A 27,742-nucleotide genomic window follows, 5' to 3' on the forward strand; every position below is an offset into this window, starting at 1 on the left:
CTTTGTTGAGGAGACAGAAATCAGAGCTGGGGAGTAGAGGTGGCTGAAATGTTTGAAGCAGAGTACCAGTAAACAGAACGCTTCACAAAGAACACCTTCCAAACACTGCAGACAAGTCCCCTAGAAAATTTGGCTTACTGCTAAGCTGCACATGCTTAAGCTGGTCCTCCATGAGGCTGGGCACAGAACAATTACCAGCGAAGGAAAGAGTACCAGGAAACTGCAGGCTTACCAATTCCCAGAGCTCTTTTCCCAGAGCTCACACAAGGGCACAGGATATTGAGTTTCCAACAGAGTGGAAAGTCCTCGTTGACACATAGGGTACATAGTAAAGACCCCGGAAAACTCACACCTTAGTGTTAGGACTAAACTATCCTTAGAAGACACTATCCTTTCTATAAACCTGCCATAACAAAGCTTAAAAATTAGCCTTGAAAGGATAAAACTGATTAGCAAGTAACTTTATGGCCTGCCACCTTAGGAGAGAAATAGAAGATATAAAAAAGAATCAAATGGAATTCCTAAAGATGAAAAATAAAATATTTGAAAAAATGTACTCAATTGGCTTAACATCAGATTAGAGACTACATAAGAAAAAAACAGTAATCTGAAGATATAGAAATAGAAGCCATTCAAGTTAAAGCAGTTATTTTTTAAAAGGCTAAAAAAAAAAAAGAGTTAATACCCAGTGACCTGTGGGAAAACATCAAACACTCTAAGAGCCATGAAATTGGAGTCCCAGGAAAGACAGGAAATGCAGAAAAAATATTTGAGGCAATAATCCCTAAAATTTTTCAATATTTGGTGAAAACTATAAACCCATAGTTGCAAGGGTCTCAATGAACACCAAGTGGCAGGGGGAGGGGGAGGAATCTTAGAAACAGCTTTAGAAAAAGAAACATTATAAACAGGGCAGCATCAATGAGAATGGCTGACATCACATCAGAAAAATAAATGCAAACTATAAGACACACACATATATAAAACATATCCTTTAAAATAAAGGTAAAATAAAGATTTTGACAGATCGAAGCCAATAGGACTCATTATCAGTAGATCTGTGCTATAAAAAAATAGTAAAAGAAAATCTTCCAGCAGAAGGAAAATAATACCAGATAGAAATTGGAATCTATAGAAAGCAAGCAATAGTCATCAGAATGATAAATATGTGGGTAAAATAGAATTATTTATCAGTGTGATACAATCTCACTAAGAATCCCAGCAGGCTTTTTGTAGAAATTGACATGCTGATTCTGAAATCTACATGGAGATGAAAAGAATCTAGACAATTCAAACTAATTTTGAAAAATAACAAACATGGAGGACTATACTCAATTTAAAAGCTTGCTATAAAGCTACAGCAATCAAGAGAATGTGGGACTGGTGAAAGAATAAATATTTAGATGAAACGGGAAAAAATGGAGAACCAAAAAATAAACCTGCGCACATACATGGTTAAGGATGGTGCTGGAGAACTGGATATCTATTTGGGAAAAAAATCTTGACCTTTACCTGACATTACACCCCAAAATTAACTTGAACTAGATCACTGACCTAAAATTAAAACAAAAATTATGAAACTTTTAAAACAAAACATATAAGAAAAATTTTACCAGCTTGGGGCAGGCAAACATTTCTTAGGAAATAAAATGCATTAACCAGAAAAAAAAAAATGATAAACTAGACGTCTTCGACATTGGACACCTCTGCTTTTTAAAAGACACCTTTCAGAACATGAAAAGTCAACCACAGACTGGACAATATATTTACAATATGTATATATAACAAGAGACTTAAATCCAAAATATACAGAGAACACATACTACGCCATATTAAGAAAAACAACCCAAAAAAAAGTGGACAAAAGATTTGAAAAGGTGTTCCATAAGGTTTGATATACAAATGACCATTAAGCCCGAGAAAAGCCACTCAATATCATTAGTCATCAGGGAAATATAAATTGAAACCACAATAAAATAGCTCTGCATACCCACTAGAATGACTAAAATGAACAAGACATAATATCAAGTCTTGGTGAGGATTTGGAACAGCTAGAACTGTTAGGAATATAAACTAGTACAACCATTTTGGAAAATAGTTCAGCAAATCCTTATAGGATTAAATCTATAATTATCATGTAATCCAGTCGTTACATTCCTAAGTACTTACCCAAGAAAAATGAAAAAAAACAAACCCTCCACTTTAAGACTTTTACACAAATGTTCATTACAACTTTATTCAAAATAGCTAAACACTGTAAACAACACTAATGTCCATGGATAAGTGAACCGATAAACACATTGTGGTAGACCCATACAACACTACACTACCAACCGATTTTTGAAAACCAAATTACTGATGCATGCAATGACTTGAATTAACCTGAAAAATAAACTGGCTGAGAGAAATAAGTCAGACACAAATGAGTCCCTAGTGTTTGATTTCATTTATAGGAAATTCTAGAGCAGGCAAATCTAATCCACAGGGACCAAAAGGTGAATGGTGGTTGCTGAGGCCAGGAGTAGTGGGGATTGAGTGCAAAGCAGTATGAAGGACCTTTTGAGAGTAATGGAAATGTCCTCTATCATGATTGGGGTGGTGGTTATATAAGTGTGCATATTTGTCAAAACCCACAGACTGCACATCTAAAATAGATGTATTTTATTGAATGTAAATACGTATTTGATAATTAAGTAAAATATTGTTCAACCTCCTGTGGAACCCCAATATATAAGATAAAAGAAGCAGAGATTCGATGTCTGATATGGTGCTAGAAGTCTTGCAGACTCACCCACTGGAATTCCCCTTCACACAGTGTCCCTTAAGGAGCCACAAAGTATAACTAGGACTCAACGGAATAAAAAATGAAAACCTACACTCCATAGTATCTATTTAAGGAGTGGCCATAAAGAAATTTACCGATTTTTATGTTATCATGTACATATTTCTCTTCAATATGAATAATTAATAGCCTATATAAAAGTACAATTAATATCAGAAAGATTATTTTTTGAAAAAATGTGGAGTGATGATAAAGATCCAAATACCTGCCTGCAGTGTTTTCCCAACAAATGAAATATGAGCTGTGTTACTCTCAGCACCCTGGGCAAGAGCTACTTACAAAGAAGGAAATACTCCTGATGGAAAGTCTTTCTTTTAAGGGTGGGTGAAACCTGGACCACTTCCCTAGCTCTTTCTTTCACAGTGGAATTGCACCGATGTCTGGGCTTCACATTTAATAAAAAATGTGGTTCTGTGTCTTCCCATTTATTCTGGACTGAGCAAGGGACAAGTTCAAATAACCCTGACATAGGCATGGCAAGGACAGTAGTGCCAAGATAATTTTCAAAAGATGCTGAAGTTTACCAATGTCGGTAGAATTTGGCTTTTATCTCTCTGTTGCCAGAGCTAAAAATTCCACTGGAGTCAACTCTTTATACTGACTGCTGTATGAAATAATTCTTCCTTCTTTCCATCAAAATTCCTCAGTTAGAAGCACTCAGTTGCAAGCAAAAGTGATATTTCAAATAAATACCAACCATGATGGTAATATAGTAAATACGTGACTCAAAAATTTAAATATACATTTCCTTTTATGGTGAAAGTAAACTATTTTCTGAATGAAATACTTAGTTCATCAAATCTTCCAATTATTTCCAAACCATTTGTTGACTTCTATGAATTGTTGATGTGATTTTGTTTGACAGAGCTGTCACTAGCTAAGTGATGGCCCTGTCTGAGCCATAATGTATTGTGGTAAACCACATCCACTCTTCCAACAACTTCCCCGTTAATTGATAGTCATTCTATGACTTGTGGTCTAGATAAGTAGAGAATTTCTGTAAACTCTCCAATACACTTATTTGATAGTTTCCCTGTGAACTTTAGACCACTGTTCTCTGAAGCCCCAGGACTCTAAGCTGGGGGAAAGAAGATGAAGGAAAAGAAGGCCCCCATTAGCTGTGTTGGTGATGTAGCATAAGCACTGCCTGGCCCTGCCTGTAAGAAATAGTAGGGAAACGCTAGAGGGCCACCGATCTTTGCGTTCTAGCCCCCTCTTGTAAGACAGTCCCAGCAATCCAAAAGCACTCGTCCCTCACCAGCCATTCTCAGTAGAGATTAACCAGGAGAGCAGAAGCAGTGAAGGGAGATGTTTTAAAGTTCAGCACCTCCTATTCTTACTCCCAATGTAAACCAGGACCTGCCCTGCACGGAGCCCTCTTCCAGTCCAGGCAGACATGACCTGTAGAGCCAAAGTTACTTAACAGACCACATGTGATCTTCCAAAAACACAGAGTACTTCTGGAAACTCCAGAACACAGTTGTGCTACTTTCCCCACCTAACATGGAGCTGGCAGAAAGTGCTTCAATAGTTTTTCATACATTACCCTAATAAGAAAGACAATTCATCAATGGTCATTGCAACATCCTGCGATGATTACCTTGAACTAATTTCTCTACTTATCACAATCATTATTGCCAACAGATGAAGAAAAATGCCAACAAGTGTCATACTGATGACTACTTTGTGAATATCAATCGTGATTTCAAATAGTAGAATATTCAACCACCAATGGCTTAGGCGATAAAGACTTCACATACCCTCAAGAGGCCCTGCTTTTCATTTTTTCTGCTCTGGTATCCTCAGAAGGCTAGCTGTTCTTCCTTGTGCCTGTCTCCTCAGAGCCATACTGTGGATTCCATAATTCTGAGTATCACCCCGCCAGGAGTAAAGAAGGAAGGGGGAAGGAAGGGGCTGAAGCCATAGTGACAAGAGATATTCATGTGCACCTTTCTCCTTTTTATCAGGAATAAAAAACATTTTCCAAAAGCTCCTCAGGAAATTTCCTTCTATCCAAGAGAGTTTGAGGACAGAGTTATATGCAAAACAGGTCAAGAGGAATGAGATCTTAATGTATTTTTTAGACCAATTATGACTTATCTTCTTGAGCTGGTGGGGTGGGAAAGGCTAACTTCCCTGAGATCTAGAACTGTCTACTACCTGTACAAAATGAGGGTTCTGTTAAGGGAAGAAAAGGTGGAAGCTGTTGAATGGCTTCTGCCATAATTGGATTTTATTTTGAAGATTTATTTACAACTATTATTAGTATGACCATTATTCTTACTACTAGTATTAGTACCATCATCTTTCATTGAAGGAGTACTCTTTGCCAGGAAATTCACTACATTAAATACTTTACTAGTATTATTTAATTTAATTTATACAATAATCTTCAAGGACTGAAAAGGCCAAAATAATTTATATAGTTAGACAGTGTTTAATTTAATCTAAAGCATGCATGATTCCAAAACCCAAATCATTTCAGGTTCATGTGATGAGCCATATTTCTACACATGGGTGAATCTTTAAAACAGCCCTCTTCACAGTTCAGTCTTGGCATTATTCCTATTAGTTAATTCCAAGCAGAAGGATGCTCACTGAAAATAAATGCAACTCGTTACCCTACCTTTGCACATAATTGGTTTTAAATTGTGTCAAGATGTGCATTGCCTTTATTAAGTCCTCTAGAAAAAGAAATTTCAATGATGCTATTAGGAAATGATGGTAACACAGGAGTTCTCTTCCTGGGAGATTAAACAAAATAGCACGTGTGAGCTTTACTAACCCAAAGCCTGGTGCAGAGTAAGTGACCAATGAATGCTAGGTGAATGAATGAATGAATGAGATTCAAAGACTCAGAATATTGTTCATTTGGATGCTTCTTCTGGTGCCTAGAAAGGCTTACAAATGTGTGCTACTAATCAGCACAAGGGGAAAAACAGGAAATTATCTTTGGGCAAACTTTGAAGATCACAGACAGGCACCTGGATTTTAAGGTAGTAGATATAGGTTGGTTTGGTGGCTGTTGACCAAAAACCAAGGTTTAATACATAAATTCCCCTTGATCTTCATTTTTTCACACCAGTATCAAAACTTTCAAAGACTATTCAGAGTGATCTGGATTTGGATAAACTGAATACATTTTTAAATACATGTGATGATGGGCTTCCCTAGTGGCACAGTGGTTGAGAGTCCGCCTGCCGATGAAGAGGACACGGGTTCGTGCCCTGGTCTGGGAAGATCCCACATGCCGTGGAGCAGCTGGGCCTGTGAGCCATGGCCGCTGAGCCTGCGCATCCGGAGCCTGTGCTCCGCAACGGGAGAGGCCACAACAGTGAGAGGCCCGTGTACCGCAAACAAAACAAAAAAACATGTGATGTTGAGTCATGTTATTTTAAATAGAGTTAATATTTTTCAAGTTTTTATTTAATACTGGATGCCATGCTAAGCAATTAAATGCATCTCATTTAATTACCATGATAACCCTATGAGGTAGATAGTCACTGGAGTTTTAGGTGGCTCAATAAGTAACACAAATGTCTTACAACGTCTGGGTTCTGAATTAGAAGATAGATAGACGAAAGAATGTGATGGAGATCAAAATCTTATTATTATATAACAGGCTGATCCAAGAACATGACTTTAGATCTGGAGCAAGTGGCCTCACCCTGTCTCAGATAGCAATACACCCCAGTTGTCCCCTGGAGGGCCAGAAGCCTTCAGTGACAAAACCGTGAACTGGCCCAAGCACACACTCCCAGAAAACAAGAAGATCTATAAGAAGAACCCTCAGAGAGCTGAGAGGTGCATGCAGGCCTCCTTTTGCATGTTCACCAATCAGAGAAGATGCCTCTCTTAGGTCTGGTCCCCTGAAAAGAGAGATAGAGATTTACCTGCAGGAAGTTTATTGGGGAGTTCCCTGGGGTTCAACACCTGTGGGCGCTGAAGGAAGCAGGACTGGGCAGTGGGAGGAGCTGAACTGCAATGCAATTGCAACCGAGGCCTCTGCAGATCTCCCAGGAACTCTGGAGCAAAGGCCTTGCCCAGTTGCCTTGTGTTAAGGCAAGAGGGCCAGGTCTTTGTACCCCTACATTAACTAGGGGTCACTGGATGCAGGCTGTGCCTGGGAGGTGACATAACTTGGGCAAGGCCAATCCTTTCAGTTACAGGCAATTATTTTTTATTACTGCAGTGTGACTCATCTGTGGCCTGTGGACAGTCAACACCCTTGCAGGTGAAGAATTGAATGAATTGGTCTTAACGGGGGAGACTTGGGCAGAGCAACACAGCATTCATTAGGTGAGAAACTCATGGTGGTTTTCCAGTGGAACTTCCTCCATATGGAAATAGAAAACAAGGAATAAGAGAATCTCCAAGAATAGGCATCACGACTATACCTATTTTTTGCACATGAATAAAGAAATTAATGAGAATACAGGCAGATGGTAAAGATGGGAATTACAAATAATCTGAACTCACTCTGTTGTATTGCCTTTTGCTACAGACCTTGTAGCAAAAGTAGTCTAGAAGGAAATATGCGGAGATCTTAGACTTACACTAATATATTATAAACAATATCACATGAGTTGGAAACATTTGGATCGTGATGAAAATAAAAGGAAATTGTTTAGCACAGTTTACTTTGGCCAATAATAGTATGTATATAAGCATATGTCTGAATATTAGTACTAACTTTATTTGAATTTTATATCCTACTTATGCTGACTCTTGACAGTTAAAATAGTTGTAAGAAAGTTCTCCCTTTGCACAGAATCAAAATCTGCCTTTCTGTACCTCACACGCACTGTTTATAAATGCTAGTTGTGCATCCCAGTCACCTGTGGAGCTATTAACAAAACAGATGCCCAGACCCTACCACAAACCTACAGAAAATCAGAACCTCCAGAGCTGGAATCCAGATTATGGGTTTTTAGGTTTTTTGTTTTAAGTCTTTCAGTTAATTCTGTCCATTCTCCTGGTTAGGCACCACTGCTCTGGTATGACACATATTTAACTTATTTTTAATAACACTGAATAGACATTTACAGTGTGCATAATACATTAATCTCCTCTTACGTATTATACATGCAAATGTGCCAACCTAAATTTCTGGGTCAACCAAGCATGTTCTTTCAGGCAGTACTCTGAAGTTGTGGTTCATAGATTCAACACCCTACTACCACAGCTCAACCCCCAGTGCTACAATTTAAAAATATATTTTTTGCCTTTTAACAACATAATACTACATATATTACAGACACTATAGATCTGGTCTAGGCTTGTCAACATCTGTGTATATCAGGTACCATAAACATGGTTCTAATATCTAAAAGAAGTGGTAAAGGGAAAATCTGAAGTACATAGCTAAATACAGCTTATACCTTCACGACTCACAGCAGTTCTTAACTATTTTTAAATTGTGAGTCCACAGCCACTCTATCTGATACTTTAAAAGCATTTAAAATGCTTACTATTATAACCAAATTATAGTCACACTAACACATTCTAGGTATATTTAGTGATTGTTGGACAATGTGAATATCCCACTATAATGTAAGCTCCATGAGGATGGGACTTTATTCTTTGGTTCCTGACAGCACCTTCAACATCTAGAACAGTGGCTGGCACAAAGTCCATGTTCCATCAATATTTTCAGTTGAATGAATGAACATCGGAGTTGACCGTAAGTGGAAAGCAATTTATGGAACTATTAACTCAAACCCAATCAGTTCATAAACAGAGGGGTCATGGTAGCAGGGATAGACCATGGTATTCTTTGGATGACAAAGAGGCAGGGGGGGTCTAAGTGTATTTGTATAATCAGATAAAGTCAAGAGCTGACAAGGAGAAGGTTGAGGTCAGCTGCTGCAATGAAAAGTCATGATCTCTCACTTACATCCCATATCTGAGCAAATTCTCATGCCAGAGTCCATTGATTGAAGGAGAGGTTGTCTTCTCTGGAGGAGAAAGTCTGGAACCAAATCAAGTATGTACGAAGGGACTTGCAGATATTTATCATAATATCTATACCCTGGGAAGGGAAAATACACAGACCATTCCAGGGTTGATGAATACACAGACCATTGCAGGGTCTGAGCTGTTACTAATATCTGGAACCAGAAACATGAACATGGACTTTGGTTATACTGGTTGCTCATCTAAATAATAAATTGAATCTTGGCCCAAGTCCACCTCACAGTGGATCCAAAGGGTGCATGGACTCACCCTGTGGTTACTTCCCCAGTCCCTGAATGCATAATTGGGATTAGTGTACTTAGCAGCTGGCAGAATTTTCACAGTGGTTCCCTGAAATAAAAATAAGAAACATTATGGTAGCAAGTACCATGAGGAAGCCCCTTAAATTACACCCATCTACTTGCCAAAATAATAAATCAGGAGCAACTTCACAGCCTAGGCAAAGTCACCTATAATTTGAGCTACTACCAAGGACTTGACTCATAGTATGGCTTTTTTTTTTTATTAATTTATTTATTTTTGGCTGCGTTGGGTCTTCATTGTGGTGTGCTGGCTTTCTCTAGTTGCGGCGAGCCAGGGCTACTCTTCATTGCAGTGCGCGGGCTTCTCATTGTGGTGGTTTCTCTTGTTGCAGAGCACGGACTCTAGGCACGCGGGCTTCATTAGTTGTGGTGCGCGGGCTCAGTAGCTGTGGCTCACGGGCTCTAGACCACAGGCTCAGTAGTTGTGGCACACAGGCTTAGTTGCTCCGCGGCATGTGGGATCTTCCTGGACCAGGGCTTGAACCCGTGTCCCCTGCATTGGCAGGCGGATTCTTAACCACTGTGCCACCAGGGAAGCCCTAGTATGGCATTTTAAAGCTTATATATGGTGGCTAAGATGGCAGATCTATAGGAAGGAAGGAGAAACCATATCCAGAGGATGCATTAATTCCAGCAGCAATGAATTTTTTCCTCCTTCAAAATGGAAAGGATCTGATATAATTAATCTGCCACCAAAGGACTGGTTAGTCTCCCTGAGGAACAGTGAGATATCAATTAGCATTGATCTCTGATACTGGCATCCAGGCCATCCAGGAGAAGCTGTAGTTAGATCAGCCTTGATAAAAGGGAGCCTATAATGTTTAACTCATGCATTGCCTCTCTCCGTTACCTGGATTCTCTGTTCATAGACACATTAAGCAAGTTCTAGGATGGCTAAGGACAAAACTGACTAATATCCATAGAGAGGTTATCCTAATTCTTGTATAGGACATCTTCTTTATGTGTTGTCACCAGCCACCACTTTGAAGGCTGTATGATGATTTAATTGGGATAACCTGTTGAATTAGGGCGCAAGTTCGAGGCATAAACTGTATCAGACACGTCTTTTGCCCAGCTCACATCCCTCCCACCCACACTTTCACTCCAGCCATTGTTGCTATAGCACTCAGGGCACTCAGCTATGAGTAGGTGTAAGCTGACTGCATGTTACTTCAACTGTGTCACATAATTCTGTTTTCTGTCGTGGAACTTCTTTAAACCGACCACTTCCACTACCTGCAGGATCCCTCTCAGCTATTCTGATGTGCAAACCTCAGTGACAAGGCGTTAATACACTATGGGGCAAGCCTTGATCAAGGAGGGAAAGGAACCTATGGATAAATACTTTCTTCTTCTGCCTTGCAGGCAGACAGTTCTGAGGAGCTCCCTGCACAACTCAAAAAGTCTCCAGCAAGATCAAGCCCCCGTTGTCCACAGCAGACACTCGGAGGTAACACCTTCTTAAAGGGTCCTTCTATCCTACTGCATTCTATCACTCTTCCCCTTCCCCCAATCCTGTTCCTTAGGGTCACCTCCTAAAATAAATAACCATCATGGAAGCCTGTGTTTCTGGCTCTGCTTTTTGGAAGAACCTAGACTAAGACTTAGTCCTTTTCTAGTTTATAGAGAGAAGTTCAGTAAGAGGGCACAAGGCCCTGTTCAGATGAAAGGGAAGAGGTCAACATTAAAGGAGATAGTCTACAAAAAGGAGAGAAAATGTATTTTCCAACTTTCAAATTTTGCTTCGGGATGATCCTGTGAATTTTATTTGTATGTCTACAGAAAAAAAAAAGGTATTCCATGTGTAAACATTGGGAAATTAAATGAAAATATTGCTGTAAGCACAGATTCCTCGATATAACCTAAAAATATGGAAGTACTCTTTAATATTTTTTTCTCTCTATTCCCCTGGCCCTCTTCACATATACAAACCCTGCCCACAAATCCTATCTCTGTAATAGAGCTCATACCCACTTCTTCCTTTACTTTTCCAAAAGCTATCCCACCCCGCCTCATTTCAGGCTCTTAGTATTTTATACCTGATGTTTATTACTCTGATGCCTCTACACTACTCTAATCATATTTCTAAAATATCCTGCTCATTTTGCTGATCTGAAGCTTCATGGCCTTCTCCACTTCACAATAATGTAAACAGTCATTCATGCAAAAAGATATTTATTAATCATATATTAAGTGTCAGGCACCCTAGCCTGAGGCTAGGACTAAAATGCTGAGCAAAGCAGATGTCATCTTTCTTACCTACATTGTTAATATTCTCTCATATTACTCCTAAAATCTTCAGTCCAATTCAATTAAATGATTCTCCAGTCCCAGGAAACATGATCTTCCAGTCTCGATTTTAAGTGTTGCTGCTAAGAACCACTCCCTGTCTTCCCTCTGCTTATCTTAAGGTCATTGTTTACACCTAATATGTACCTGTTCTCCAGAGTCTGACCAGATCTGTCTGCCTCCATGTACTATTTCCTTGCTCTGAATTTTTAATTATACTCACTGTCCTTACCTCTCACCTGCCCCTTACTGTGTGCCCAAGCACCTGACAAAGACTGATGCTTTACACAAAAGTATTTGTTACATATACACTCTTAAAACTTGAACCTGGTTATATTCTATTTTCCCCATTAATTTATAAATTAAATATAATCTTGGACACAGGTTCATTTTACATTTGCATGAGAGTCATAATTTTACCTTTCTAAAAGCATCCTTTTACATGATATAAAACCCAATATCCGACTTCCCTCGTGGAGCAGTGGTTAAGAATCCGCCATCCAACGCAGAAGACACGGGTTTGAGCCCTGGTCCGGGAAGATCCCACATGCCGCAAAGCAATTAAGCCCATGTGCCACAGCTACTGAAGCCCGTGTGCCACAACTACTGAAGCCCGTGTGCCTAGAGCCTGTGCCCCACAACAAGAGAAGCCACCACAGTGAGAAGCCCGCGCACCACAATGAAGAGTAGCCCCCGCTCGCCACAACTAGAGAGAGCCTGCAAGCAGCAACAAAGACCCAAGGCAGCCATAAATAAATTAATTTAAAAAAATAATAATAAATAAATAAATAAATATATATATATATATATATATATATATATATATATATATAAAATACACTAAAGCGTCTCCTTTGCCCCTGCTTGGGACCTGCCGTGGGTTAAGGAAAAGGCTATGGCGCAGGAGTTGAGGGCATAATGGACCCTTCATTATTTGCCCATCTTGTTCCTCTATTCCTCCTCCTTATCCACCAGGACTCCTCTGACTCCACAAGCAGTGAAGTAGGGAAGGGAGAAGAAGTTAAGGTCAGGAAAGGCCTTGCTTCACTGGTATGGTTACTCTCTATATCGGGGCCCTCAGAGTTGGTCAACTGGAAATTTGGTTTATATTGAGACATTTGGGGATCCTCAGAGATCCCCAAATCCTGGAGATTTCTCACTGCAGCATCCTAGATGTGGGTGACATCTTCTCTTATTTCCCATCTTCAAATGGCCCACCCTTCTGTGGGGCCTCCTTGCCCCTCCAGTTGTTCTTGTTGGGTGCTGTGTCTTTGGACAAGTCCCTCCTCCTGCTTCCTTTTGGGGTCTACATAAGCACACATCCTTTCCCACCAAACTCTGCAAGTGCAGGCCTATTTTCTTTTTTAGCTGCCACAGACCACTTCAGGCAGGTGTCACATGCCAGGCCTTACAACATAAAAATCCCAGAAAACAGAAGCCAGGCCCTCTAAATGATTCTCCTAGAAAGTCCTCCACTTGGCTTCAAAGTTAGGAAGGCCTGTTCATCACTCCTTCTCAAACGGATGCAGGAATCACTCAGTACACTTATAAGTCTCTCCCAAAATAGTCACACTCTGACTGCTCTCAAGAACTCTTAGCTCTCTGAGAGTCTATTACACAGCCTGGACTTGATATGGGCAAAGAGCTAATCCTGCGAGGAATTTTTTTTTTTTTTTTTGCCACTCCCAATGCATAGCCTACATTGATAGTCAAGCACTTCAATGTAGATTTGGTTGTATTTAACAATTTAACATCTATTCTTCTCATTTCTGAGAACTCAACTAAGACTCCAAGACAAGGTCATTTTAGCATCCCTTCATGCATGCATAAATACATGTCGTTTGTTTTTAAAATAATGGATAATGGATACTCTACATATGGCTCTGCAACCTGCTCTTGTCACTTAACGTGTCTTTGATAACTTCCCATATTTCACATTTCTTTTGGTGAACAATTTTAGGGATAATATAATAATGGCTTAGGGATATCAAACATACATATACCTCTCTGGTCCATAAATAAGAGAAGTCATTAGAAAATTCTGCAGACTTAAGGACTTTTCATGAGTGTCATAAATGTCACTGGTGAGATTAAAAGCTCAGCTACTAACTGTGAATGTTAGGATTCCCATATGAGTCACACGGGGAAAAAGTTGTAAAAATATGAACCTAAGACAACTGAGTTTCTAGGCCATAATGAGCCACGTTGTAAAAAATGTGGACCAAGGAGCAAAGCTATAGATTAAAAAATACCAAGATTGTGTGTATTCTGAATTGCAATAAAATGGAATGGAGAAATAACAGTTATTCACCATGCTAAGTGTTTTGTGTATATTTATCACTTAATACTGACACAAATCAGTCATACTCTTCTCTAACTTGTCCCCTCATTGCATGACTCCAGTCAAACTAACATCTTCAGGACTTTGCGTGTGCTAATTCCTCAACCTGGAATGTTCTTCCCACAGAGATGCATAGCTCCTGTCTTTACTTCATTCACGTACTTAGTTCTTGTCACCTTTTTTAAAGCACTGTGCAAAATAACACTTCTATCCTTGTAGCACTCGCTATCCCTTTACTCCACTTGTTTTTTTCCATGAAATTTATGACTATCAAACACATTTGCTCCTCTTTTCCTTGGATAAAAAAAAAATGAAAAACTCCTAGTGGTTCAAAGTGACCTCTGCAGTGAAGTCTTACTTTCTAGGGGGGAATGATCAACCTCAGAGGGGCTGGGGTCTACATCCAGGACAGCAATGGTGGCCACAGCTGTATTTTTCAAATTCTTTCTTTTGTAGCAATTTGGCTTTAAGAAGGACACTCAGCATATTGGTAAGCAGCAACACTTAAGAGTGCCTAAGCACAGTGACCTGGAGATTCACAGTCTCTGATGAGCTGAGAAACCTCCTCAGTTTTCTTAGGGGGAGTGGGAACAAAATACTCCTTTCTCTTTTCTTTTTCATTAAACATTGATTACTTTAATTGATTAATTTAATTAAGCTTTAATTCATTCACCAGTCTCCACGAGTAGAATTCCTTATACCCTATAGGGTCAGGGGACAAACTGCAACAGCAGCCAGGCAGGCAACAGCTGAGAGATTTGCCTTTGAAGCAACATTTAAGCCTTTTAGGTTCCATGGCTTCCGTGAGGAGGGCACCCCATGTCGCATCACTATAGTTCAGGTGATACAGTGCCCAGATTTTTTCCAGAGATGCCCTCTAAAAGAGCAAGCCAGTGCAATAATTAGCTTATGGGGAGAAAAGAACCCAATCTGACTGAATGACTCTTCCACTGATTTCAGTGTTGTTGAGTCAGTGAATCAGACTTGCCTCCAACACATCCTTCTGGAAGAAGCCTCTCCCCACTCCCTTCAAGGATCCTTTGCCTTGCAGGTTAGCCAATCAACTTCATCTCCCCTTCCTGGGCACGGGTTAGGGCATCAAACAGTACCCAGTGGATCCAGTTATATATCCCAGAGGTGGCTTATCCTTCCCTAAAACTAAATGAATCCAGGTATATCATAGAGGCATATACCTTAGAAGTCCTCTTACAGTTTAGGTTGGAACACCTATACATCATATGGCAGACACAGATAAAGCCATGACAACTAAAGCACAAGCATCAGCCATGCTTTCCCAGGGAGCATTTTCTGGTGAATCCAGTTAATAAGTCAAGAACAAGCTAGGGGCATGCACCTTCATCAAGCACCAAGTCACCCTGTTCATTGCACCACTGTCTCAACTGCACCCACAGAATTTTAATTTATAAAGGTGACTTGGTAACAACAGAGAGAGGTCAGTGACACTGAACAAAGAGTTTATTACTTACAGTTTAAGAAGAGGAGGCATGCCACATCGTGCAGGGCCACATGAAGAAGCATCAACTGTAGTCAGGAAGCAGAAAGAATAAAGGGAGAGCTTGGTCCAGAGCCTTTATTACCATAGTGGTGGGAAATTGTCAGGTGAGGACATTCTCTATCGAGCAGGGAGTGAAATTCAAACGTTGGGGTTTGTGGTTGGAGGATTTATAAAATGATTTTTAAGGGTGGACCACAAGGGAGGTGTAAACAACTTTGACTATTAGTTTGGCCCTGCAATGTTGTGATTTATAAGAAATATGTATTTGGTCATTCAGATGACCAAATATATATTTCTCATATACATTTGGTCTTTATCCACAGTTCCTGGCTCACAGATCCCAAAACCCAGGTGCTTGGGAAAGCACCTAAAGATGGGGGCTGGAGCAAAACATGATTAGAAGGTTGGAACTTTCAGTCCCACTCCCTGACCTCGGGGGAGGGGAGAGGGGATGGAAGTTGACTCAGTTGTCAATGGCCAATGATTTAATCAATCACACCTATGTAATGAAGCCTCCATAAAATCTCAAGAGAATGGGGTTCAGAGAACGTCTGGGTTGGTGAACACGTGTGGGTGCTGGAAGAGCAGCACACCTAAACAGAGCATGGGAGGTCCTCACCCCTTCCCCATGCCTTGCCTTACGCATCTCTTCCATCCGGCTGCTCCCAAGTTATATGTAAAATGTTTCTCTGAGTTCTGTGAGCCACTCTAGAAAATCAACCAAGCCCAAGGAAGAGATAGGAACCTCTGATCTATAGCCAGTGGTCAGAAGTACAAGTGACAACCTAGACTTATGACTGGTTTCTGAAGAGGGGGTGTGAAGCAGGACTAACCACAGCCTTGTGGAACTGAGCCCTTAACCTGTGGAATCTGATGCTATCTCCAGACAGAAAGTGTCAGGATTGAATTGAATTGTGGGACACCCAGATGGTATTCTGAGAATTGCTTGTTGGTGTGGGGAAGCCTCCACATACACATGTTGGAATTGGGTTCAGGAACCTAATGTAAGCCCTGTGACCAATGGATGACAAGTCATCAACTACAAAATCTATAAAAGTTGATTAGAACATAGAAGATCCAGTGAAAAGCATTTTAAATAATAGTCATTAATTACCTCATATTCCAAGAGCTCTGAAGGTAGAGAAATTCCAGAAATGGCTCTGAAATACCATCAAGGCCAAGGTCCCTCTATCTTATTATTCTGCCATCCAAAACAAGCCTCAGCATGTTGATTTCTTCCCTCACATTTGTCCTATTCATGCTCATAAAGTTACTGCTATATCTCTAGGGCTCGCATTCTTGTGTTGCCTCACGTACATGTTTTCATTGGACAACTTCATTGCCAGAAATATAAAAATCTGGTTAGCAAGGCAAATGGTGTGAATGATTGCTGAATAGGCAACCAGTGGTACCTGCTATAACCAATGTGCCTGAATTGTATCCCTATCACCAAGTAGTTTTCAATGCCCGAGGATCTAGATGATCTAATCTTTGGATAAGGGATAAGGACGGTGAAAATGAAATTGTCTTCCATGTACTTAAGATGATGAAGTCCATAGAGCTATATTTGAAACAGAATCCTAATTCCTTTTCTAAAATGGTATACAGAACGTGTGAAATTGTTAAAATTTAGATTTTTTTGCCTGAATTTACATGACAAAATAATTAATTGGGTTACTTCATTGAGAGCCACAAGAAGTAGTAAATTTGATGTCAGAAAGAGAAAATACAGTTTAGTGGATTAATTCTTTCAGTCTTGACCAATAATATTAAATAAAGGATTATCCTGAGTAATAAAAGGATGCTAAAAGCAGTTTAGATTACTATCATGAGGTTTTAAATGAGATCCCATCTATAATTAACTTGGAAATCTACTATAATTTTTGTCTCTTGTTCAGGCATAGCCATATTCCCCCTAGACTGTGAGATTTTGTTTGTTTAATGCTATCTTTCCATAAGGGCCCAAAACAGTAACTTGTATAATTTATATACTTGTATATCATCCAGAGAGATGATATTTTCAGTAGGAATGACTCCCTCATTGTAAGGATTTAATGGGGTTTATTAAATGAGAATGTAGATTAATAGACACTTTAAGAACACTTTCCTCTGAAACTTGCATAGAAAAGAAAGTCAGAAGAGACGTTTAATCATCTTCAAAGAAGTAAAACAGTCACTTAGCTCCACAGCAGGGAGCAATGCCTTCCCCCACAAAAACGTCTACATTTAAATGTAAAACCATATAGCATTTCAATTCTTGAGAACTGCTCAAAAAATACTGAGTGTCATAGGAAAAAGTGAGCCCTATCCTAACTTAAAACAGTTCATATGCCAAAATTTACAAGAAGAAAAAAGGTAAAACTCAATTTAAATTTCTACTCGTTGTTTCAACATAGTTGCTCTGTTATGGCCCAAAATATTCCAACAGCTATTACACCACTGGTATAGAATGCAATATGCCCTTTATGCAAACCGTCTGTTGATGAATAGCAAATGGAGGAAAATTGAAGACCAATTTTAAGAACAATGAAAAGGAGTGTAGTTGTTTCATACTAAGTGTAATGGGTTTGTATCACATACTTAGAGTGTATCAGTTAGAGTCCAATGACAAAAACAAAACCTGTATTAGGCATTTAAAGAAAATAGAACTGAGGATTCTGATCAAGATGGCAGAGTAGGAGGACGTGGAACTCACCTCTCCCCACAAACACATCAAAAATACATCTACATGTGAGTAATTCTCACTGAAAATGAACTTGAGACTGGTAGAAAGACTCTTATACAACCAAGGCTATAAGAAAGATACACACAGAATTGAGTAGGAAGGGAAGAAAAGTGATCAGGTCAGGAGCTGTACCGCTGGGAGGGGACACAGAAGAGAAAGGGGATCCTCCCTGGGAGGGGGCAGTTTGAGCCACATATTGGATGCCCCAGCCCTGGGGTATAAGAATGGGAAGACAAGTCCCCTTAGTGGTTAGAAAACCAGTGGGACTAACAGGAGGACTGTAAGAAATCTAGACTCCACTCCATTACTGGCACTTACGGAAGCAGCACATCTAGGAAGCAGTCTAGGACTCTGACTGGAGCCAGGGCCACCACAGCCCTGGAGCAAGGGTACCAGTGCTAGGAGGGGGGAGAGTGCACACTTAGATGGAATGGAGCCAACTCAGACCTGACCCCCAGGGCTTCTGCTCCAGCAAATTGGGACCCACCCCCAATACAGTGGTGCAGGCCACTAAGCAGAGGAGAAGCCCCAGCTCATACCTGGCTCTGGCTCTAGCCCTTCCGTCTCCAGCCCCATCTCCTACCAAGGTGGTAGTTGCTGGAACACCCTGGGGAAAGATATGAATCATGCCCACATCAGATCCAGCTCTCCCACTAAAGCCACTGAGCACATACAGACTGTATAAGGATGGTTCCACACAAGAATCTCCCTTCAAGAGCACAAAGGTAACTGTTTCACCTAATTTCATAGAGACAGAGAGAGTTAAGCAAAATGAGAAAACACAGGAATTTTTTTCAATTGACAGAACAAGAGAAACCCCCTGAAAAAACAACTAATGGAACAAAAATATATAATTTACCAGACAAAGAGTTCAAAGCATTGGTCATAAGAATGCTATTAGGGAAAAGAATAGATGAACACAGGGAGAATTTTAACAAGGAACAAGAACTGAAGAATACAATAACTGTAATGAAAAACATACTAGAAGGAATTAACAACAGACTAGGTGATACAGAAGAATGCACAAGTGATCTGGAAGTTAGAATATTAGAAATCACCCCATCAGAACAGCAAAAAGAAAAACAAATATTAAAAATGAGAACAGATTAAAAGTCCTCTGAAACAATGTTAACTGTACCAAGATTCACCTTATAGGGGTTCCAGAAGGAGAAGAGAGAGAGAAAGGGGTTGAAAATGTATTTTATGAGATTATGGCTGAAAACTTCCTGAACCTGAAGAAAGACACAGATATCCAGGTATAGGAAGCATAGAGGGTCCCAAACAAGATGAACCCAAACAGACCAACACCAAGACATATCATAATTAAAATGGCAAAAATTAAAGATAAAGATAAAAGGTAGCAATAGAAAAACAGAGTCATATACAAGGGAAACCCCATAAAGTTATCAGCTGATTTTTCTGCAGAAACTTTGCAGGCCAGAGGGATTGCCATGATATATTTAAAGTGCTGAAAGGGGAAAAAAAAACCCTGTAATCTAGGATACTCTACCCCACAAGACTATCATTTAGAATTAAAGGAGAGATAAAGAAGTTCTCAAACAAGAAAAACTAGTACTATTCAACACTACTAAATCTACCCTAAATGTTAAAGGGTCTTCTCTAAGTGGAAAAGAAAAGCCTATAACAAGAAGTAAGTATCAATAGGAAGGAAAAATCCCACTAATAAAGGCAAATGTATAGTAAAGGCTGAGAACCAACCATTTAAATAAACTAGTACAAAGATTAAAAGATAAAAAAATAAAAAGTAAAATCAACTATAACTACAATGACAATAAAGGGATAAACATGAAGATGTAAAATGTGATATCAGAAACACAAAATATGAAGGAGAGGAGTAAGAAAAATGTAGATTGAACTTAAATGACCACAAGTTTAAAATGAGTATGAATATATGAATGCCATGGTAACCATGAATCAAAAACCTACAATAAATACACAGAAATTACAGAGAAAGGAACACAAACATACCACTAAAAAATCATCAAACCATAAGGGAAGAAACTAAAAGAAGAAGAAAAGAACAGATAAAAACCACAAGAACACCCAGAAACCAAGTAACAAAATAGCAATAAGTACATACCTATCAATAATCACTTTAAATGTCAATGGACTAAATGCTCCAATCAAAAGATCTAGGATGGCCAATTAGATGAAAAAATAAGACCCATCTATGCGTTTCTTACAAGACACTCACTTCAGAGCTAAAGACACACACACAGACTAAAACTAAGAGGATGGAAAAATATATTTCATGCAAATGGAAACGACAAGAAAATGGGGGTAGTAATATTCATATCAGACAAAATAGACTCTAAAACAAATTCTATAACAAAAGACCAAGAAGAAAACTGTATAATGATAAAGGGATCAATACAAGACGAGGATAGAACACTCCTTAACATATATGCACCCAATACAGGAGCACCTAAATATTTAAAGCAAATACTAACGGACATAAAGAGAGAAATTGACAATAATGTAATAATACTAGAGGACGTTGACATCCCAATTCCATCAATGGACAGATCATCCAGACAGAAAATCAATAAGGAAACAGTGGTCTTAAAGGACACATTAGACCAGCTGAATGTAATAGATACCTACAGGACTTTCCATCCAAAAAGAGCATACACATTCTTCCCAAGTGCCCAGGAAATATTCTCCAGGATACATCACATGCTAGGAATAAAACAAGTCTCAACTAATTTAAGAGGACAGAAATTATATCAAGAATTTTTTTTTACAACAATGGTATGAAAGTGAAATCAATTACAGAAAGAAAAATGGGGAAAACAGAAACACATGGAGACTACGCAACATGGCGCTATAAAAAAAAAAAAAACAGTGGGTCAATGAAGAAATCAAAAAGGAAATCAGAAAATACCTCAAGACAAATGAAAATGGAAACACAAAATCTATGGGACGTAGCAAAAGCAGTTCTAAGAGGGAAGTTTATAGTGACACAGGCCTACATTAAGAAACAAGAAAAATCTCAAATAAACAACCTAAACTACCATCTAAAGGAATTAGAAAAAAGAAGAACAAACAAAGCCCAAAGTCAGTAGAAGGAATGAAATAATAAAGATCAGAGAGGAAATAAATAAAATAGAGACCAAAAACAAAAATATACACACACAACACACAATAGAAATGATCAATGAAACCATACACACACACACACACACAACACACAATAGAAATGATCAATGAAACCAAGAGATAGTTTTTTAAAAGATAAATTAAACTGATAAACCTTTATCTAGTTTCATCAAGAAAAAAAGAGAGAGGATCCAAATTAACAAAATAAGAAATAAAAGAGGAGGAACAGCAATATCACCAATATCACAGATACAAACAATCATATAAGAATACTACGAACAGTTATATGGCAACAAATTGGACAACTTAGATGAAATGGACAAATTTCTAAAAATATACAACCTTCCAAGGCTGAGTCAGGAAGAAATAGACAATCTGAACAGACTGATCACTAAGAGTGAAATTGAATTTATCATTAAAAAAAACAAGAAAAACAACTCCCAGCAAACAAAAGTCCAGGACCAGACGGCTTCATAAGGGAATTCTGCCAAACACATAAAGAAAAGCTAATACCTATCCTTCTCAAATCTTTCCAAACAATTGAAGAGGCGGGAACACTTCCAGATTCATTCTACGAGGTCACCATTACCCTAATACCAAAACCAGACAAAAACACTAAATAAAAAGAAAATTATAGGCCAATACATCTGATTAGTATAGATGCAAAAGTACTCAGCAAAATATTAGCAAACCAAATTCAGATATAAACGGATCATATACCACGATCAAGTGGGCTTTATCCCAGATATGCGAGGATGGTTCAACATTCTCAAATCAATCAATGTGATATACAACATTAACAAGAGGAAAGATAAAAATCACTTGATCATCTCAATAGATGTAGAAAAAGCATTTGACAAAATTCAACATCCATTCAGGATAAAAACTCTCATCAAAGTGGGCATAGAGGGTACAAATCTCAACATAAGAAAGGCCATTTATGACAAACCCACAGCTGACATCATACTTAATGGTAAAAAGCTAAAAGCGTTACCTCTAAAATCAGGAACAAGCAAGGATGCCCACTCTCTTCTTTTCTATTTAACATAATATTGGAAGTTGCAGAACAGTAATCAGACAAGAAAATGAAATAAAAGGCATCCAAATTGGTAGGGAAGAAGTAGAACTGTCACTATTTGCAGATGACATGATACTGTATATAGAAAACACTAAAGTCTTCACCAAAAAACTATTAAACTAATAAATGAATTCAGCAAAGTCGCAGGATTCAAGATTAACATACAGAAATCTGTTGCTTTTCTATGCACTAATAATGAACTATCAGAAGCAGAAAGCAAGAAAATAATCCCATTTAAAATCACATCAAAAAGAATAAAATACCTAGAAATAAACCTAACCAGGGAAGTGAAAAACCTGTATTTGGAAAACGGTAAAACATTGATGAAAGAAATTAAAGATGAGGCAAAGAAATGGAAAGAGAGCCTGTATCTACAAAAATATTCAATCACTATGTTGTACACCTGAAATTAATATTGTAAACCAACTACACATAAATAAATAAATAAGTAAATAAGGACTTTGCAAAAAACAAAAATTTACTATAGGGGATTGATTACACAGGTGTTGGAAGACTTAAAATGCAAAAACACAAAGATAATAACTGTAGAAAACGACTACCACTGCCTTGGATTAGGAAAGAAAATGTAGGAGTTTAGATTTATCAGAACCTAGTACTTCAAAAAAGGAGCCTCAAAATGTGGGGCTCAGAGTTATGAGAAAGGGATACTACGATACTACCCAGTATCTCAGGAGCTCAAGGAAGAAGCTTGTGGTGCTAGAGATTCTCTCCTCTTTCCCTCTAACCGCTCTCCTTTTTCTCTTCTTTTCTTTCCTTGTCATTATTCACTAAATACAATAAATTATTTGGGAAAATTAATCTCAATGTGAAATCTTTAGAATACTACATCAATTTTTTAAATCAAGCTCATTTGATTCATTACAACTTTTATCTTTGAGGACATCCAGCACTCAATCAACCTTAAAGAGTTATCCCTTGCATCTAGCTATCTCAAATGAGATCCTGATTTTCCTTTTCCCATCCATGCTTTCACTCCACATGTACACAAATCTGCTTCAACAGATGTGTTCCCCATCTCAGTAATTGTTGCTTCCATTCTTCCCATTGCTCATACCTAGAAACTTGGAGTTACTCTTGTCTCCTCTTTTATCTTATACACTAGATCTAACCTATCTGAAAATCCTATAGCTTCTATCTTCGAAATATATGGGAACTCTGCTCAATATTCTGTAATAACCTAAATGGGAAAAGAATTTGAAAAAGAATAGATACATGTATATGTATAAGTGAATCACTTTGTTGTACACCTGAAACTAATACAACATTGTTAACTATACTATACTATACTATCAACTATACTCCAATATAAAATAAGTTTATATATATATATATATATATATATATATATATATATATATATTCAGACTCAAGACACTTCTTATACCACTTTCATTGCTACATCAAAACTATCACCTGTGTTCTGGTTTACTGTAGTGGTTAGGTCATTTCCTTGATTTCATCCTTACCCTGCTATAGCAGAGTGATTCCTTCAACATGTAGAGCAGATTACATCTGTCCTCTGCTCAAAACCTATCCCTTTCATTCAGTATAAAAGGCAGTCTTTGCAATACCTACAGGTCCTGTACTTTCTGGCTCCTCATTGCCTTGCTGATCTTATTTGCTATTTTCACTCCCTCTGTTCTAGACACGTCTAATTTTTGTTATTTCTCAAACCCATCTTACATGCTCCCACCTCACCTTCAGGGCTTTTCATTTGCTTCCTTTTGCTGGAAAAATCAACCTCTCCTAAATATCTACATGCCTTACACTACTGCTTCCTTCAAGCAGTATATATTATACAGTAATATAACCTTGCCATCATTATTAATAAGCAATTATGGAATGTGCATTTTATACAAACAAATTAAACAATTAATTTAACTAACAATTAAATTTTAAAAAACCCTTTCCTTGAAGTGCTAATAAAGGATGTGTAATTAATGTGTTCTACTGGGGAATTTTGGCTTAATCATATTCATCTTTGAGGAATAAATCAATAATTATAAATTAATTTTTTCCCATGCAGAATATTGGAATCAGCAATTAAAACAAAGGAAAAATAAAAATAGTTTATTGGAAATTAGGCTCAAGGGATAAAATACTTTTATAAGACATAATTCTTTTATTCTATGGAATTCTATGGGTGTGGAAGTAAGTTTAAACCTAAAGGTGATATCAAACAGATATACACAGGTAGAATGATATGCTTTGTTGAAATATAACTCACATACCACACAATTCACCCACTTAAAGTATTCAATGTTTTTTAGAATATTCAGAGTTCAGACTGAGAAATAGCCATGCACAATATGTATATCAAATATTTAACCATAAACAAAATCAATTTTACATTTTCATAATCTCAGAAAAGAAACCCCGTAGACATTAGGGATCATTCCCATTCCTTGCAGTTCCCTCGGGTCAAGGGAAACACTAATCTACTTTTTATCTCTGTATATTTACCTATTCTAGACATTTCATACAAATAGAATCATACAATATGTGATCTTTCATAAATGACTTAAACTTAGCATACAGTTGTCAAATTTCATCCATGTTGTAGCATTCATTCTTTTATTGTTGAATAATACTCCATTGTGTGTATAAACCATAGTTCATCTATTCACCAACTCGGCTAATGAGTTGATTCCAGTTTTACCTATTATGAATAATGTTGCTATAAACATGCTTTCATACCTCTATCATATATATGAAATTGCTGTGTAACTCTGTGTTTAACCTTTTGAGGAATTGCTACACTGTTTTCTAAAGTTGATAAACTATTTCTAAAGTTGATATACTATTTTACATTCTGGGGAGCAGCAGTGTATAAGGGTTCCAATTTCTCCACATTTTCACCAACATATTTTATTGTCCATATTTTTTATTGCAGTCACCCCAATGGATGTGAAGTGATATTCTATTGTACTTTTGATTAGAATTCCCCCAATGATTAATGACGTTGAGCATCTTTTCATGTGCTTTTTGGCCACTTGACTATCTTATTTGAACAACTGCTATTCAGATCCTTTGTTCATTCTTAATTGGATTGTCTTTTTATTATTGAGATGAAAGATTTCTTTATTTATTCTGGATACACATCTCTTATCAGGGATACGATTTGCACATTTTTCTCCCATTCTGTGAGTTGTCTTTTCAATTACTTGATGATATCCTTTGAAACATCAAAACGTAATGAAGTACAACTTATCTGTGTTTTTCTTTTGTCTCATGCTTTAGTGTCGTATCTAAGAAGGCTTTGCCTAACCCAAGATCATGAATAATTATTTCTATAATTTCTTCTAAGAGTTTTATACCTTTAGCTTTTACATGAGTCTATAATCTATTTTGAGTTAATTTTTTTTATGGCATGAGGAAAGGGTCCAATTTCATTCTTTGTATGTGTATATCCAACTGTCCCAGAACGATTTGCTGAAAAGACATCTTTTTCTACTGAATCACCTTAGCATTACTGTCAAAAATCAATTGACTATAAATGTGAGGGTCTATTTGTGGATCATCAACTCTATTCCACTGATCTTAGGCCAGTATCAGACAACCTTAATTATGGAAACTACATAACAGGTTTTCACATAGTGTGGCTCTCAAGTTTTCTGATTCCGTGCTTATCATGATTTTAGTTCTTCCAGGCATTGTTGAAAGGGGGTAACTGAAGTCTCCAAATGTTATTACTATAGTTATTGTATGAGCTCTTGTTAAATCTACCTATATGTAATTATTATTTCTCCCTTTAATTATGTCAGTTTTTACTTCATGTATTTTGGAGCTCTGTTGTGCATAAATATAATTGTAAATCCTTCTGATATACTGCTATAAATATATAGATTTAGTATTCTATCCTTCTTTATCTCTGGGGAGATTTTTGTTTTAAAGTCTATTTTATCTTATTCTAATATAATCACTCCAGCTTTCCATGGTTGCTATTTGCACAATATACCTTTTTCCATCCTTTTAATTTCAATCTATTTGTATCTTTGAATACAAAGTCTGTGTCCTGTAGACAGCACATGTTGGATCTTTTTTTTAACATACAGTCTGACAATCTGTGCCCTTTGATTGGATTGTTTAGTCCATTCACTATTAATGTTAATATTGATATAGTTGGAATTACATCTGCCACTTTACTTTTTGTTTTCATTGGTTCTTATTTTCCTGTTTCTTTTCATGTCATAATTTTTGGTTAAAAATTGGACATTTTAAGTAATATTTTGCACAAACTGAACATATACCAACACACATGCTTCCAGGATTTGTTATTTTCTTATTTCTTACTTGTATAGTGAATTGACTGTACTAGTTAATTGAGTGATGTCTGTTTCCCCCACAGTGTGAAGGCTCTCAGGTCACTCCTCAGCACAGCCTCGAGCGTGAATGCAGTCACCCTGGGGTAATAGTGGTTTTAACAGGATCTTCTTTGACTGTCTCTCTTCTTGACCTCTCTATGAAGCTGCTTGCCTCTACAGGCATCACATCCAGCTATTTGGCCCTGCTAATTGCCAAATGATTACCCTACTGCTTTCAACAATGCCCTGGGTATACAATGTCCTTGGTCTGCAGTCTAATCCAATTAAATTTGGAGCTCTTTTCAGTGGTAGTTTTTGAGGCCAGTAATTAGTGTTTGTTTTAAACGCAGGAAGGCTCTTCTTAGCTATCTCTCTTCTCAGTTCTCTATGGTAAACTATCTGGCCCATAGTTTAGCTTTTTGCTCTTACGAAACTACCCACCTTCTCCTAATTGTTTATCATCAAAATCTCCATTGTTTTCTAGAGCACCCTTAGGCTTAAATTTCCCAAATTTCTGTTCCAAATAAAGTGAACTCTTTTAGGGACAGCCTTAGAGTTAGCTGTCTGTTCTTATGACCTTTGTCTCAAACTGGGCAAAATCTCTGAGCCACTACTCTGGAGCTCGGGGCAGGGACAATGGCCAACTTTCTAAGTGACACTTTTGCTTTACTAGCAGAGTTTTAGGTGGAGGAAGTAGCCTCTGGTCTTCTCAGATTGCTTCTCCTAGTGTGGAACCTCTGCCCTATGAGCAAGCTGGGGTAAGGGTGCTCAGGGCTCTAGTATTCTCAGCCTACCCCTTGGAGTAGAACCTCTGCCCTATGAATGAGAACTGGGTGGAGGAAGGGAGACTCCAACCCCTCAGCCGCTCTTGCCTGGAACAGAGTCTCTGCAACATGGATCTGGGAAGGAATGAGAAATGCTGGTGACCTGTTCCTCCAGGGGAGATATCATGGGAGAGTAAGTCCCATCCCCTTGGCCATATCTGTTCCCAGTGAAGCTGACATTATACTCAGCTGGAGGAGAGAAAGCTTGCCATGGCTCAAGTGCCACAGACTGTGACTGTCCTTACAAAAATTTTCTCGAATAAATGACTGTTCTTAAAATAATGTTCACCATTTATGGTTGTTTCACTGGATAGCAAGTCCATGGAGCTCCTCATGCCACCATTCCAGAAGAACAATTACCAACAGTCTTTTGGCATTTGTTCCATATGTGTTGTGATCAAATC

General features: G+C 38.1%; 1 long non-coding RNA gene across 1 annotated transcript in view; it reads right to left on the reverse strand.

Moving 5' to 3' along the window:
- Nucleotides 1-27,742, reverse strand: part of LOC141279269 (uncharacterized) — a 326,550-nt gene that overhangs the window by 137,278 nt on the left and 161,530 nt on the right. The window lies entirely within an intron of this gene.

Source organism: Tursiops truncatus, chromosome 8 (genome assembly GCF_011762595.2).
Source record: "Tursiops truncatus isolate mTurTru1 chromosome 8, mTurTru1.mat.Y, whole genome shotgun sequence".
Classification (NCBI taxonomy): Eukaryota; Metazoa; Chordata; class Mammalia; order Artiodactyla; family Delphinidae; genus Tursiops; species Tursiops truncatus.